The following is a 17,130-nucleotide window of genomic DNA, read 5'->3' on the forward strand; positions in this document are numbered from 1 at the left end:
AGATCCTTTTTGACCCACCTCCCAGAGAAATGGAAATAAAAACAAAAATAAACAAATGGGACCTAATGAAACTTCAAAGCTTTTGTACAGCAAAGGGAACCATAAACAAGACCAAAAGAGAACCCTCAGAATGGGAGAAAATATTTGCAAATGAAGCAACTGATGAAGGATTAATCTACAAAATTTATAAGCAGCTCATGCATCTCAGTAACAAAAAAACAAACAACCCAATCCAAAATGGGCAGACGACCTAAATAGACATTTCTCCAAAGAAAATATACAGATTGCCAACAAACACGTGAAAGAATGTCAACATCATTAATCATTAGAGAAATGCAAATCAAAACTACCATGAGATATCACACCGGTCAGAATGGCCATCATCAAACAATCTACCTACAATAAATGCTGGAGAGGGTGTGGAGAAAAGAGAACACTCTTGCACTGCTGGTGGGAATGTGAATTGGTACAGCCACTATGGAGAACAGTATGGAGGTTCTCTAAAAAACTAAAAATAGTACTACCATACGACCCAGCAATCCCACTACTGGGCATATACCCTGAGAAAACCATAATTCAAAAAGAGTCATGTACCAAAATGTTTATTTCAGCTCTATTTACAATAGCCAGGACATGGAAGCAACCTAAGTGTCCATCAACAGATGAATGGATAAAAAAGGTGTGGCACATATATACAATGGAATATTACTCAGCCATAAAAAGAAATGAAATTTAGTTATTTGTAGTGAGGTGGATGGACCTAGTGTCTCTCATACAGAGTGATGTCAGAAAGAGAAAAAGAAATACCGTACGTTAACATATATATATGGAATCTAAAAAAAAAAAACAAAAAACAACAAAGGTCATGAAGAAGTTAGGGGCAAGATGGGAATAAAGACAGAGATCTACTAGAGAATGAACTTGAGGGTATGGGGAGGGGGAAGGGTAAGTTGTGACAAAGTGAGAGAGTGGCATGGACATATATACACTACCAAATGTAAAACAGATAGCTAGTGTGAAGCAACTGCATAGCACAGGGAGATCAGCTCGGTGCTTTGTGACCACCTAGAGGGGTGGGATAGGGAGAGTGGGAGGGAGGGAGATGCAAGACGGAAGAGATATGGGGACATATGTGTATGTATAACTGATCCACCTTGTTATAAAGCAGAAACAAACACACCATTGTAAAGCAATTATACTCCAATAAAGATGTTAAAAACAATAGTAATAAGCGAAAGAAATGTGCCCTATTTTTTCCTTTTCATGATCGTTTCCTTTGAACACATAGAAGGGATATTGTTCAAAAGGCAAGTTATGTTGCTTATCACGTGAAAACTTAGCTAAACAAATGTGTTGGTTGCCAGAACTCTCTGTTTCTGTCTCTGTAAATCTTTTCTCTCTCTCATTTTCTCAAGTTGTATAGAGGATAGGGAGCCTTTCTGGGGCAGAGGATCTTTGAAAGAGTTTTTTTAATACATGCAAAATAAAAATCAATCAATCGAATGATAAGAAAACATTTTGTCACAATTTAATTGCCAGCCCTACTTACTTCTTAGTGGTACCTACAATGATGTTTTGTAATGGACAGCAGGTTGTATTTAATCAAATCAGCCGTGATGTGCTGAAGTCAGCTCCTCCCGGCTTGTGAAGTAGAGTGTGAGCATCTCTTCCCAACTCCATGCCCAGTCATGTCAAGTTGGTAACTTGAAGTTAGCCATGGTGGGAGTTTTAACACTACATAAATCAGCAAACATTAAAAATCAGCACCCCCTCCCTGAGAGCTGATTGTTAAATTGTTACCAGAACACCACTGATTTTATCTCTGAGTTACAAATTTTACTCTGGAAATAACATTGTCTGTATGTGATTGGCCATATAATATACAAACTTGTAAAATTAAAACATTTCAGAAATTTACACAAATCATTATTTATTGGCATGAACCAGTCACTAGTAAGTCAGAAAAGACTAACACAGATTTTTTTAACCTTATTTGAGTTGATACTAAAATCATGGATAAAACTTTAATTAATTTCTCTCTCCTCGTTGAACATTAAGCTTAAAGATTTTTAAAGAATATTTTTAAGTAATCAAACACAGTTGAGTTTATCTGTTCATATAAAGAAGACCTACAATGAATTCTTTGGACCTTCTAAACTTATAGCAATTGGACATTCTTAGACTTCTTTAAAACATTTTCCAGATTTAGGTGGTAGTTAAAAGACATTTTTTTTTTTTTTTTTTTTTTTTTTTGGCGGTACGCAGGCCTCTCACTGTTGTGGCCTCTCCCATTGCGGAGCACATGCTCTGGACGTGCAGGCTCAGAGGCCATGGCTCATAGGCCCAGCTGCTCCACGGCATGTGGGATCTTCCTGGACCGTGGCACAAACCCGTGTCCCCTGCATTGGCAGGCGGACTCTCAACCACTGCACCACCAGGGAAGCCCTAAAATACTTTTTTAAAAAGAAACTTTGTAAAGTTGAAAGACTTTTTACAAAGAGCAGCAAGTTTTTTTAGCTAATATTTTCTCTTTGACTATTATTAAACAATGACCTTAGAAAGACCAGTTTCTTTTTCTTTTGAGCTCTAGCAATGAAGAAACAATTCTCTGTTTATGGTATAAAAGAAACAACATCCTCTAGAGAACAGTAGGTGAGGGAGTATAATTTTTTTGTAGAATCCAGTACAGATGAATTATTAAGATGGAAGCTTTTATTATGGTATTTATACCTCTAACTGAAAGAGCAAGTCGAAATTAAATAATAAAAAAGTAATATACCTAAATCACTCCCTAACTCCGCACAGTGCTTTAAAATTTTTGTCTAGGTTAAGTGGATATCCTTGGAAAAGTTATCACTAATTTCCTCTTCATGTCTTCAGGTTTTTACTGTTCATCTATTTTAATTACTCAGTGATTTAATCTAATATATCTCCAGTGCTTAGGATAATGTCTCATTCATAATAGGAGCTCAAAATATATTGGTTAAGAGTATGAAAATATATATATATATATATGTGTGTGTGTGTTTGTGTCTATCTATCTAACTGGCTAGCTAGCTAGCTAGCTGATCTACCTTAATAAATTGATGACAGTATTCAGATATATGATAGGAGGAGAGTTCCTAGAAATTAAAGGCCTTTAATCAGGACTAAATTAACCTCTGTCCCTGCTCAAGTTCAACTTTAATTTGCTTTCTTTCACTACGGGTCATTTCCAATCCTATTTCTTGAATCCTCTCCTTCTCCCTTTTGTTGTTTTATTCACTAGCTTCTTAAATTATATTTGTATTAATGCTGCCTTTTTCAAAGGAATTGCTGAATCATACAGACACGTGAAATATTGACCCCAGTTCCTAACCTTCCTACATATTAAAATGTACTACTGCATTACATGTCACAAAAATGATTGGTGAGTAGAAGCTGTTGTGAAGTTACATTTCTATGCATCAAAAGATAAATACAGCACATAGTGCCAGAAAGCAGGAAAATATAATCAAGAATTTCATCCACTGTCATTACCATTCAAGTGGAAAACCATTTCTGAAATGTCTAAAATGCTACACTGGCTCTATCATTGGTAAATAAATAATAAATGAACACTTTCTTTCTCCAAATCATTTACAAATCAACATTTTAAAAAGTATAAATAGTACTTTCATAATTTACACATGGATATTTATTAAAATAACTAACATATTAACTTTCTAATTTTTAAGGGTGTACTTCTTTAGCCTATTGATTTAAATGATACTTGTAGAAAGGTTTTATTCTGTTTTAGTTAGTTTGTTAAGGTAAGATTATTCACTTTTTATATTTTAGATGAGAAATAATGATTACTCATGTGGTATACATTAGGAAAAATTATCTTCAAATGAGTAAGGTAAAACATTTAACTATGTTGAAACTACAATATATTTAAGAATATGGGGCTTCCCTGGTGGCACGGTGGTTGAGAGTCCACCTGCCGATGCAGGGGACACGGGTTCGTGCCCCGGTCTGGGAAGATCCCACATGCCGCAGAGCGGCTGGGCCCGTAAGCCATGGCTGCTGAGCCTGCGTGTCTGGAGTTTGTGCTCCGCAATGGGAGAGGCCACAACAGTGAGACGCCCACGTACCACAAAAAAAAAAAAAAAAAAAGGAATATGAAAACCTTATGCTAAAATAATTTGTTTAGGAAGAAAAATATTGAATGTTTAAAAAAAGAAATGATTTTAAATGTATAAAATATACCCACTGATAACATAAGTTTTTGTAAGCAGACTCTAGTCTGCAAAAACTCGACTTTAGTCTCTGCAAAAGTTATTATATAGAGACATTTATTAATTTGAAAGGCAAGTAGAATGAGATTTAAATTTAATTAATTACATATTAACAAATGTATCAAACCCAAACCTCAAAGTTCATGTAGCCTTCCAGTATAAGATTATGGAAACAATAAACATAATGAAATATATAATGTCCATCTTACTTCTTTTTCTAGGGGTAAACTGAGCTTGGAGCTCCTTTACTAATTAGGAAATTCCACACCTGAGTGGGCACTAGAAAGTGGTTTTTTAATGTGAGCCTGAACCCATTTACTCCCTACCTTCATTCTGTTTAAATTATATTGACCCAGGAGAGAAAGATGTAATTCGATTAGGTTGTGACTATTTTTTTAAATATTCATTCTAAAATTATGTGGTTATTACCTGTGGAAAATATTAAGTGTTTACATCTGTTTTAGTACTTTGGAGATTAAGCCTGAAGTTATTGTTCAGAGAATAGTTGTCAAGAGGCTTTGGAGGATTTTTTTTTTCTCTTAAATTTCTAACTCTTCACTCAGGAACTATTGGAAGACAGATTCTGAGACCGTTTTTAAAACTCTGAGATAATTAGCAGAAATGCAAAGAAATAACCATAATTCAGCAATTGTTTTTGATCTGCTGTGATCAAGTTCATGGTGTATATTTTGAACATTTCTGTTTTGGGGTGTGGGGAGTGTAAGTGCGGCTATTCATCTCTTGATTAAATGAATGTAAGAAAAAAATAGAAAAGTTAGCTTAACTCAATGATGTTTGTTTACTCAAAACTGCAATATAATATATTGATTTATATGCAAAGTCTTTCCCTCATAAACTAGGTGATATTGCTTATATTCAAAATTCATAAACTCCTAGGGAGCTTTAAAACTCTGATATTCTGCTAACCTGAATATACACTTTTCCCCCGACAGCCAGTTCTTCTGAGAGAGAAGGTCGCATTTGCCCAATAAGGCTAATTTTCGTTTGTAAAAACCCATCTCAAAAAGTTCTTAAGATATAATTTTAAGCAGCAGCAAAAAACATTCGCCAGTAATGTTGAAAGACCCCTCTTTCTCTTTTAATCACCGAAATCAGCAGCCCAATTATAAAAGGAATAGACCCTGGGGTGATTATGTTTGGAGTACTGGAAAAAAGAAAATGATTTCTTTTTATCTTGACCAAAATATGAATTCTAAATATAAAAGTAATCAGAGAGGGGCAGCTGGTTCCAACATTCTGAACTAACTATAAAATTAGTACAAATAAATTTCTTAAGATTTGTGCTTTGCTTACGTGCAAATGAGAGGAGGCCTTTTGCATTGAATCTGACTTATCTGTCCCTAGAGAAAGCGATCTTTCCATTTCTCAACATCCTCCATATAACCCTATCACTAAACATTGGTTTCAGGTTTCCAAATTTAATTATTTCTATTTTAATTATTTCAGAAATGCATGAACTCTATAAAGCTTAAACAGTGATCAAATATGACAAGATATTGAGTCAAATCAAGTCCAATTAATTAGATCTAGAATACAATACACATAACAACATAACAACCAAAAAAGATTCTTATTGTCTAGCTAATGATCAGTAGTTTAGGTCAACCTAGGAAAGAAAAAATAGTGCACCACAAAAATCAGTTAATATGGTGAATATCAAACAAAATATTATAAGGTAGTCAGAATAGGTAAAGAGCATGAAATTAGAAATCAAGAAAATCAAGTTTTAAATTCAAACCATTTCTCCTACTTACGAGGTGATTTTTGAAATGTTTCTTAATTTTTTCAAAAGCTCACTTTCTTCATCTGTGAAATAGAATAATGTTGAATGTTTAATTTGCTAAAACTTATAGAAATGGCTTGGCTTATAAGAGTTACTCAGAAAAATAATTCTTATTATAAATTTTAAGATGAACTGTTTCAAATAAAGTACCATAGTTACAACTTTACAAAGATTTTATCATCGATTTAAGCTAGCAAATAATTCACATTCTTATTTGAGGGATACAAATAATAGCTACCTTTTATACCTTTAAATCTTTCATTGGAATTGCAGAATATATATGCATACAGGTGTGTGTGCAAACATATACACATACACACATGCATACTTCTTTCATAATGTAATTGTTCTTACAGCAACTTCAAGCAAAGACACATAACGGCTTTATAGTAATTTTATAATGCTGTTTTGATAATTCAGAAATTATTCCTAATGAGAAAATGTGTTTAGATTCAAATCTAAAACATATCTGCTTCTCAATCAAATCACAAAATGACATTCTTGATATTCATTTTTTCCATATTTTCTTTGACTTTTAAAAATTTCTGTAGGGGAAAATGTCAACATTTTTCATCGTTACTTCCACATCACAATCTGAAAGATCTTATTGCTCCATCTACATTTTAACAAACCAATTTTAAAAAAGGATGTATGCTTTTATAATAGATATTACTGTTTTTTTCCACTTGTTTTTGGTGACTTTGCTGCTTACTTTTACTGCACATATGTTTAAATCTGGCTCACAGATGTATTTTGGTCAAAACAATTGATGTGTGTCTCTGCATTTATGTTTATACATATAAATGTACAAATAAGCAAATAAATAAATATTTGTAAACTGCTCTTAGGGCAGATAGTCTCCAGCTCACCACAGACCCTGCCACTCTCTATTGCCTTATTCTGAACTGCTTCACGTTTTATCATCCAAGAAGACAGATGAGTTTTGACTGCATCTTTAGTGATCTCCAGAGTGATAGGGCCTTTTAATAAATCACTGCCATTGCCTAGTCGAGACACACTGGTTTTAGCGTTCTCAACAACATTCCTGCTAGTTTTCATTGCTGAACTTATGGCTAAAATTTATGTCATTTATTTTTAAAACAATTCAGATTAAATTCATGGGCTAATAGAGACCTTGGGTTCTATGCAACAGATGGCTAAATCTGTGTAAAATATTCAGAAGGCTTTTATTGTTATATTACATTTGTCAGACAGATAGCAAAACAGTTAACTGTTCCTATTAATGCACTTTCAGAAGAGAAACTATGACATGTCCACATTTTTATGTGTATCTCATATAAAATGAAGAACTGAATTCACCAATTTTTGCACTAACAATTTTACATGAATTTACCCTTTGTGAAAATGTGCCATTGTATTGTTTCCTTGCAAGGGTACATTCAATCAGTTCTAGTTATTTTTAAAATGACAGGCAGATAGCATTAGTTATTGCCCAGCCAAGTGTGGGCTTGTACTCAGTCCCTTTCCAAGAATAACTCTTCTAAGGGTCAGCAGATTTTTAAATATTTATTTTTCTCTTATTTCTCTTAAATAGTAATTACAATACATTATATGATGTCCTCTGAGTTCTAAGTGTGTAAGGAAAGAAAAGAATATATGTATGCAAATATAAAAATACAGGCATATATGTACATGTACATATTTTGTATATATGTATAGAATTAAATGCATGTATAAATATGTATGAGTATATATACATATAGATGTGTGTATATCTATATCTATTTTGCATTAGATTGGATGTAGATATTATATCTAATGACTTGTAGAAGCATGGTGATTTGTCTGAAAAGTCTAGGAGGGTAGGTTGGAGGGGTTGGCATTAGATCTGCCAAGAGATTGGGGGAATTGAAACAGATGCTGACAGTACCATTTCAAACAAGAGGACACAGGAATGAAGTCTAATTTTTAGGAAGTCTGCCCAATGTAAAAGAAAATATTAACTATGTAAGTCTAATGGAAAAACAGGGATTTCACATAGCATCAAAATCTAGGTTGTGTTATCAGTTATTGCCTTCCAGGTAAACAGGCCCAAGAAGAAATTTGTACAAGGATAACAAGACTAAAGCTTAGGCTTTGATATAACATCTTAGTCCCTAGAGAGAGTGTTTGGCAACAAGGCAGGTTTTAGTCCTTGTCAGAGGTGAGGTAGAGAATGGGAAGCAAGTTGGCAGTTATTGAGAGCTTAGTACCATGTAAGTTGTGTTGGATGAAGATAATCAAGACTGCATTTCAAACACGGATTGAGAGAAAGCCCCAGCGAATGAGAGATGAGATCCTCAGGTCTGGAGAGCCAAGAGGAGGCCCTTGGGAGCATTGTGCTTAAAAAACACACAGAAGCTGCCCCTGGCCAGCCAAGGAAGGAAAGTGAGGGAATGCCAAGCCCTCAACATGAGCTATTTACGTACTGGAGCCCCTTCTTGACTTAGTCAGAAATAGTTCAGAAACTGAGTCCAAATTGACCTGCAAGTAGAGTGTCCAATGGAGCCTAGCTCTGGGAGAGTTGGATATAGTAATATAATACTTGCAGCTAATATTTAGTATCTAAAACAATAAAGTTTATACTAGGAATACTAGGACTGTGCTACACCCTGGTTTTAGATGGGCCCATAGATTTTCATTGCTAAGCTGCCCTGCTTGATTCAAGGACTTCCATATTCAATAAGCACACGTCACGTATAGGCTCTATGGCTTAAAATATTTTTATATTATATGTAGTCACCAGCAAAGTGGACCTCCTTTCAATCTTTTCCTTCAATATTAGCCTTTGAGAGAAATAAAATAATTACTAGTTCTTTTGGTTTAGCTTATTCACTAAATTTGTAACTAGACAATTTTTAAAAAAGTTTTATTATTGCTCTTTGGAATTGTACAGTGTTTCATTTATAAAATAGGTTAAATACAAATTGTGGGCTGATTTGCAGAATCAAGCTGCCACATACAAGAATGGTTCCTTTGGGAGGAATTCATATCAGATTCCAAACAAATAATTCAAACCTAAATATAAAAAAAAATCAACCTATTTGCAGCTTCAAAGTTGCTTACATTTGGTTGTTTTGAAATGCAGCACACCTGCATGACTCAAATTACTAATACCATACTTATGATTTCATCTGATGTTTACAGCTGAGTTTACAAATACTATCTGTTCTGTGGAAAGCATTTATAACTCTGGTATTGGTAAAGTGAAATACTATCACCTTAGATGCTTTTGTTGCTCAATCATGCTTTAGTTGACTTCACATATTGCATTTCAGAAAACAAGGTTTGACCTGTAAAATATCAGAATTTCCATAATAACTAAGAATCATAACATACCTTGAAGAAGAATGTATTTGAAAAATGACTTGCCAGTCAATTGAAAGTTTTACATGTAAATGGAAAAGGAGAGAGGAAAGAAATAAATAGCATTAAATTCAAAACAAAAGACATATTGGAAAAATACGTATTTGACTAAAAATTTAAAGAAGGGCCGTAATGGAAAAGGAGACTAATAGTTTTCAGTAGAAGATAGTAGAGAGAAGACTGTTAAGAAGTCTGAATACTGTTTAAAAATCCAAGCAAGTAGAAGCAAGTAGAGAGAATTCCAGTGAGGGTGAAATGAATATGAATGTGGGAGCAAGTTACAAACTAATAGGCTAGAAGCAAGAACATGCATGCTGCTTCCTTGATAGAGAAGGAGCAGAGATAAGATATGACACTGATTGAGGAAATCCACTCTTCAGATATCTGCAGGAGTTCCATTTTTCTGAAAGCAGACAATATGACAAATTTTTGGCTTGTCAATTTTATCTCTCACAAGCAATGAGAAAATACATATGTACTGTCGGTGTGTAGATTGGAGAAGAGAAGATTCAGAGGTCCCATGATGGCTGTCTTTAAATAAAGGAAGATATGTCAGGTGAGAAAGGGATCATTTAGCCTACTACGCAATTCCAGAGGCTATAACTAGGACCAATACACAGAAATTCAGGGGGAGTTAAATTTAATTCAAAAACTGCATGAGCTTTAATTAATTTATTCATTATTAGTGAGTAGTATAAGCTCATGGAATAGGGTTTTCAGTGAGGAAGTCATGGGTCTCTTTGTGATCTGCAAGTTCAAATAGGTCATCTCTGAGCCTAAGGACATTAATTTTTATTAGAATGGAAGAAAATAGTGATAACTTATTTGAGAAGAGTGAGGGTCACAGAGGAGTTGACGGTAGTCAGGAGAAAACCAGTATAAGTTGGTACTTGAGAAGATTATGTAGAACTCTCAGTGAGAGAAAAAAAAGATAATTGTCAATATTGGTTGCTTGAACTCAATAAAGGAAGTGGAGTGAACACCTGGAACTTTAGCTAATGAGGTACTGTTAACTTAAAGAAGTCACTTTCAATACAATACTGAGAAGAGGGGTAGTATACAGTGATGTTTCTCTGCCCGTTTCCAACCTTTATTGGGGTGGTAGGACCCACCTATGTAAGAATGAGAATTTGAAATGGTAGAGATTAAATGATCTGACTTTAAGCACAAATAAATCAATCTCTGTGAGACTTTGGCAAGGCATTTTCTGGAAATCCTATTCAAGTGATTGTAACTTATCCTTAACAGATATGCTCTCTAGAGATATGCCAACTCCATTCCTTAAAACCAGTTAATGAGAGCTATAAGAATACTTTGCAATAATCTATTATTTAAAGTTGGTAACTATAGCAACTCTATAGTTTGTTTTTTTTCTCCTCTGGCAGAGACAGGATTGTTCATGATTCACTGGTCATTTTTATTTTTTGGCTTCGATGTTACTTGAAAGAAATGTTTTTACTATTTTGTTCTTTAATCTGATAAAGGTTATCCACATAAAATACAGTAAACACAATATTTTATAGTGAAATGTTGCAAGTATTCCCTTTAAAGTTAGGAACAAGAAATGTTACTGTTATTACAACTTTTTTACAATTTGGGGTGTTCAGTGCAGAGAGACAAAGAAAAAAAATATATGCAGTTTGGAAACAAAAAGTCAACAAACAAAAACCTGCCAATAGTTGCAAATCATATCCCTGTGAATGAAGGCAATTTGCTAGAACATAAGTAATAAATTACTTGTTAACTTATTAATAATTTATTAAATTATTAAGACTGCTGAATTTAAGTATAACAGTTAAAAATGAAAGTATTATATATACATTTACATGAATGTTTAAAATATTAAAAAAATAAACCCCATTTTAAATTATAAAAATGAAAGCTGTCTAGGAATTTATCATACAAATTCCTATGCAAAATTTCTTGGAAAAAATTTTCTAAGCTGATTAAAAATTTTAAAAATGAAATGAGGGATATTTCATAGCTTGAAATATTCAATAATCAAAAATATAAAACCTCTCAAAATTGATCTATAGATGCAATGCAATTCTAATCAAAATCCATTTGTGTGTGTGTGTGTGTTTACATTGATTATTTTAGCCTAAAGTTTATACATAGTGAAAAGAACCAAGAGTAACTAAGGTAATTTTAAAGAATACATTGGGAAGACTTGCCCTACCAGGTATGAATTTTTATGATAAAGTTCTAGTAACCAAGAGAGTGTGATATTTGTGCAGAAATACACAAATAAATGGAGCATAAATCAGACCTCAGAGATAGACACACAAACACACACACATACACACACATTTTAGATAAGTGGGTCAATGTGGAAAAGAGACAATTTATCCTGTTGTGCTGGAATGAGTGATTATCTCTATGTAATAAAGAAGAGGATGATTAAATTTCTTCTTTATACCATACAGAAATATAAATTCCATGTGGTTAAAAATCTAAATATGAAAGGAAAATGTATACAATTTTAAGAGACAATATAGGAGAGCACTGTCACGACCTCAAGAAATTTTTTTTAACTGGTAAACAAACAAGAAATCAAAAACAAAAATTGCTAAATTCAACTTCCTTAAAGAATTTCTGTGTATCAAAATATACAATAAAAGCAATGTAAAGACATTCCACATTTGCAACACATTTTCAGGGTATATAAAGAACTACTATGAATCTATACATGAAAAAATAAAAAAATCTAATAGTAATACGGTAAGCATTTTGTACAGGCACTTTGTATTAGAGACTGTCCAGTTGGGCCACAAGTATGTGAGGTATTATTCAGGGAAATGCAGACATAATTATTTTCTTATACATACTTTTTTTTCATAAAGAGAATGTGAATGATACATTTTCTGAATCAATACATGTTTGAAATTGCCCTATTTCTTCTAGAATTTAATTTTGTAGATAATTAGTCTTCAAGTATTTTTTCTTCATGGATAACCAAATTCTTTAACATGGATGATTATATAATAATTCTTCTTACACTTATAATTTAGAAATGTTACAAGGTGATGCCAGATAGTTAGTGAATTATTTTATGAAAAGATTTGTGTCTTATACTTGCACATTAAAAAATATATATTCTTCTCTGATTATTTCTTCTTCTTTTTTCTATTCTTTCCATATGGATTCCTATACATAAGATTTCCCAAATTAGCCCTCCCCATCTCTTTCTTTTTTTTCTTGTTAACTTCTATGTCTTTGCCTTATATTATTCCTTGGAGTTCGTAGAATTTCCTAGTTTTAGTTTAATTTTTAGTTTAATTTTTTAGTTCAATAATTTGCTTTTCTGCCTTATTCAATGTACTATTCACTGCTTTAAAAAAATTTAAAAAAAAAGCCTTGCAATCATGATTTGCATTTGCAAGAACTCCCTTATTTTGATATTACTCCATTTTCATAAAAGCCTGCTTTAGATTTACCAATGCAACATGCTTTCCAATTTTCTGCAAAAGAATCCTCTTCTTGTAATGACTATTTTTACAAAGCATCATTTGCTCTCAATTCTCATTTTGTCCTATTCTTTTTGATGCTAAGTGTTTTTATTTCTGGATTTTTTCCCCCTTTTCTTCTTACACTTTTATAGAGAGACTTACATGTATTAGCTCTAGTAGAGAGTTGGGACCTTAAACAATATTGTTATTACTGATCAATTCATTTAGTTTTAAGCAAAAGTATAAGTATTTAGATACATTGTAAAATCTCTTTTTTAATGTTAAACATTAAATTTGCTGGAAAATGTTTGGCTTTTGGCAGAGAGAAATAGTTTTGGAGCAGAGAGTTTTTCCTTTTTAGAAACAATCTCTTTAAGTGTACATTGGCAGCCCAAAGACAGATAAAGTAGACTTCCTCTCTCTAGGAGGCAACGTGGAATATACAAATCTCCATGTTTATTTTTTGTGTTTGTTTTTTTATGCATTATTTATATGAGAAGTACTATAAACCTCTTACAGTACAGTACTATAAAGCTGCTTCTGTTAGTTGGGTACCTAGGCTAACTCTGTCGGACTTATGAACAAATTGGTCTTACGAACGCGCTCTCGGAACGGAACTCGTTTGTACGTAGGGGACTTACTGTATCTTGTTACCTCTACCGAACAATTAGCTCCCAGGCTATATTTGAAGATGAGGTGGAAATAGCTTTATATCTATAAGGGTAAATCAGGCCACATTCCCCCTGATTTGTCAGGGGACTCATGATTAGAATCTGTGGGCTGTGTTGAGCTGATAATGGTTTAACAGCAAAAATCTGAAGGAACCAGCAGGTTGCCTAAGAACTAGAGAACTCTTTTTTTTTTCTCATCCTTTGCCAGGGTGCTGAAGCCAAACACTAAATGAAAACACATTCACTATCTGTTGAATGTGTTTTAAATTAACTATTTTAGATTAGATTTGCAGTCAATTCACTTCTAAGGATTTCAATGTTAATGTGCTTTCAAAGCAATTGGGATTGTCCCTGATAGAGTAAACTTGCTATCAATGTGAAACCCTGAGAAAGTTGATGTAATAATGTAAATCCTGAGACTTTTCATTGACTACTGCCAGAATCATCATCATTGGCTGTCTTGGGATTAGTCCAGGGAAAGGCAAAGATTAAAGAAATTTAGTTTTTGTTTTAACTTTAGTTCCCTAATATGGTAAGATTCTTCTGAGCAGGAAGGTCCATAAAACAGCTTGATGCTATGTGTCCAAATGTAAGATGTAATAGAAAGGTAATAAGAAAGTCTTTAAGTTTTCTAATCCTTCTTTCATCTCTTTAGTCACTTCAAATATACATATTGTGCAATCTTTTTTAGAATGTCCTATATGAAACTGCTGGGAACCTAAACCTATACACTCTTATGTATACTGCCTCTCACTTTGGATATTTTTCTTGTGTGATTTTAACTTTTTCCTTTTGTGTTAATTTTTAGCTTCATTAGATTTTTTTTTTTTTTTTTTTTTTTAGTTACAGAGTGATTTTTTTTTTTTATTCTTGTCATAATCTAGGGTTTTCACTGACATGGAATCTGTTTAAAATGTAAATTACCATTTCAGGATTTTAGTTCCATGCCCTTGTGTAAATTTGGAACTTATTCCTGGGTCTGGCATAAGTTCAGTTTTGTCAAATTTCTTTTCCCCACATGGAGTCTGAGGCAGAGACAAGTTCCTAGAGAGAGTGAATGGAATTATTATTCTTTTTTGTTATTTTAGGGATGGAATCTCTTTCTTGGATCTCAGCTTTAAACTTCTCTTATCGTGCTCAGATCAAAATTTACATATTCCCTTCCCAAATGGGAATCTCAGATTCTTAAAGAGTCTTTCAGCCTATATCTAGGTCTAATATGATCTTCACAAAACATGATGATCATCTTAATACACAGGTTTCAACCTGTGTTTAAACAGTTTTAACAAGCTTCCTGTTACTCCTCAGATAAAGCTAAACATTCTCAAGTTTGTTTATGAGTTCTTGCTAGGTCTTGCTACTAATACTTCTCCCTTTTTCCTGATCCTTTAACTTCACCTTCACCTTCATGCTCTGTATTCCCCCTATACTGCCTTCTTTTAGTTTCTTGAATATGTCATGCTCTCTCTTGTTTCATGGTCTTTAAATAGCTGTTACTACTTCATAGACAATTCCTTTTTCCTTCCGTTCTTAGATTGCTCTTGACTCCTTCTCAATCTTTAGCTTTCCTTCCTCCTTTCTTCCTTTCTTCCATCCTTTCTTTCTTCCTTTTCTTTCTCTTTCTTTCTTTTTCTTTCTTTCTTTCTCTCTCTCTTTCTTTTCTTTCTTTCTTTCTTTCTTTCTGTCTGTCTGTCTGTCTGTCTTTTCTTTCTTTCCTCCCTAACTATGCCAGTTCCTATAGCATGGAGTTTTTATAACCCATGTGCTTCTTTGTCTTAAAACTTATTTATCATTGCAATATCATATTTAATTGTTTGTCTTTCTTGCTAACCTATAAACTCCACAAGGGCAGTAAAAATATCTACCATGTTTATTATTGTATACTAAATGCCTAGCAAACTTTATGTTCTTAGTAAATTTTCAATTACTATTTGTTTTATGAAAGAAATAAAATGTGTACATTAAATAACTTCATAAACAATAACTTTAATTTTAAAAATTTTGGCTTTGGTTGTCACATCAAAATAACTTGAATCTAATTAACTCTCAGTCAACTAAAACCCCACTAGAATTTTATATAAACAGTTGCTTGTCTTATCCTATATATGAAACATGTTAAAGAACTTGCATGGCTAGTTCCTGTATATGTAGGAATATATTATCTATAGCTTTCTGGTGTTAATTCAATTCTCAGCACTTTGAATAAAATGATTGGTTCTTGTGGTTAGAATTTGATGTCATATAGATTCTCAAGAATCCTTTAAACTGTACAATCTACCTTGTTTTTTGGTCCAATTTTGGACCAGTCTGAATCATAGCAATACAGAAATTGAAACCATGTTAATGTTTCACTGTACCAAGTTTAATCTTTAACAGTAAGCTATGAATATGAGCAAGACAAGTGGGCCCCCTTACTGGGAAAAAGTAAATAAATTCTCCCTGAAGAGAGTTAAAGCCATCTTAGGTAGATGTGAGGAGGAAGATATTGCATACATGATCCCAAGCTGGTACCTGCATATCCCTGCAGGAAGAAATGCTGAAATGAAATAACAGAGGCAGTCTTCATGCTGCCTTACCAGTGGGGATCTGTAGATGAGCTGTCAAGAACACTTGACCTGATGTTCTAGGAAGAAAGAGAGCAAATAAACACCAGTGTACAGCTGCATACGTTTATTAGTGGGGTGAGGTAATGGTACTCTTTCTTTTACTTAATTATTCTACTATATATATATTAAGGTATTAAAAATATATACTATAATTATAAATACAAAATGTATGTATTTTTTATCTAGGTTCTCAATAACAGACTGGGATTCTCTCATATGAAATGCTTCTTTATATTTTTCAGAACACTGTTGCCTGGATCCATACTGAAAGAACTCATAACCTAGTGAATTCATTCTATGTATGTACTGTACATGAACTTTCAACATTTTTATTGAAAAGAAAAAACTGGCTGAATTTTGTCCTAAAAGAATTGGGAATCGAAATAGCAGCAAGTTTGTAAATTTTCTGCTCCTCAAACCTATTCACAGTAAATATATTACTGACTTTAGGATTTTAAATTCCACTCAGCTATAACCTTGTTCTATAAAATGAGAAATAGCAATTTGATTGCCATTTTGTAGTGTTCTTTTGTCTCCATATGTTCTTAGCAAGCTGTATTTAAAACATCTCTCTTTTTTTAATGGACCAACATCCAGTGCTTGAATTCTGACAAAATTCAGAGTAATATTAAGCAGAAAGCTAGACCTCTGAATATGGTGATATGTCCAGTTAGGAAACTGATACACCATTCTTCTAATATCCCTAAAACACTTCTCAGGATGGCAAAGGTAAATTTATGGAAATTCTCTGACCACAAAATCCAGGCTGATGTCTTATGGGATGTGTGTTGATTTGTTTTCACATAGAATAGTATGCATTTTATGTTGTGTTCTTCATTCCTTCTGTAGAGAGTGCCAGAATAAATTTGAACTGTTTTTTTTATATGATTTCAATCCATCTGTTTTCTAAACATTGCCTCTGTGAAAACTGTTTTTAATTTAGTAAACAAGTACAATTACATTGTAAGCTTCAAA

This window comes from Hyperoodon ampullatus, assembly GCF_949752795.1.
Source record: "Hyperoodon ampullatus genome assembly, chromosome: 13".
NCBI classification, from domain to species: domain Eukaryota; kingdom Metazoa; phylum Chordata; class Mammalia; order Artiodactyla; family Ziphiidae; genus Hyperoodon; species Hyperoodon ampullatus.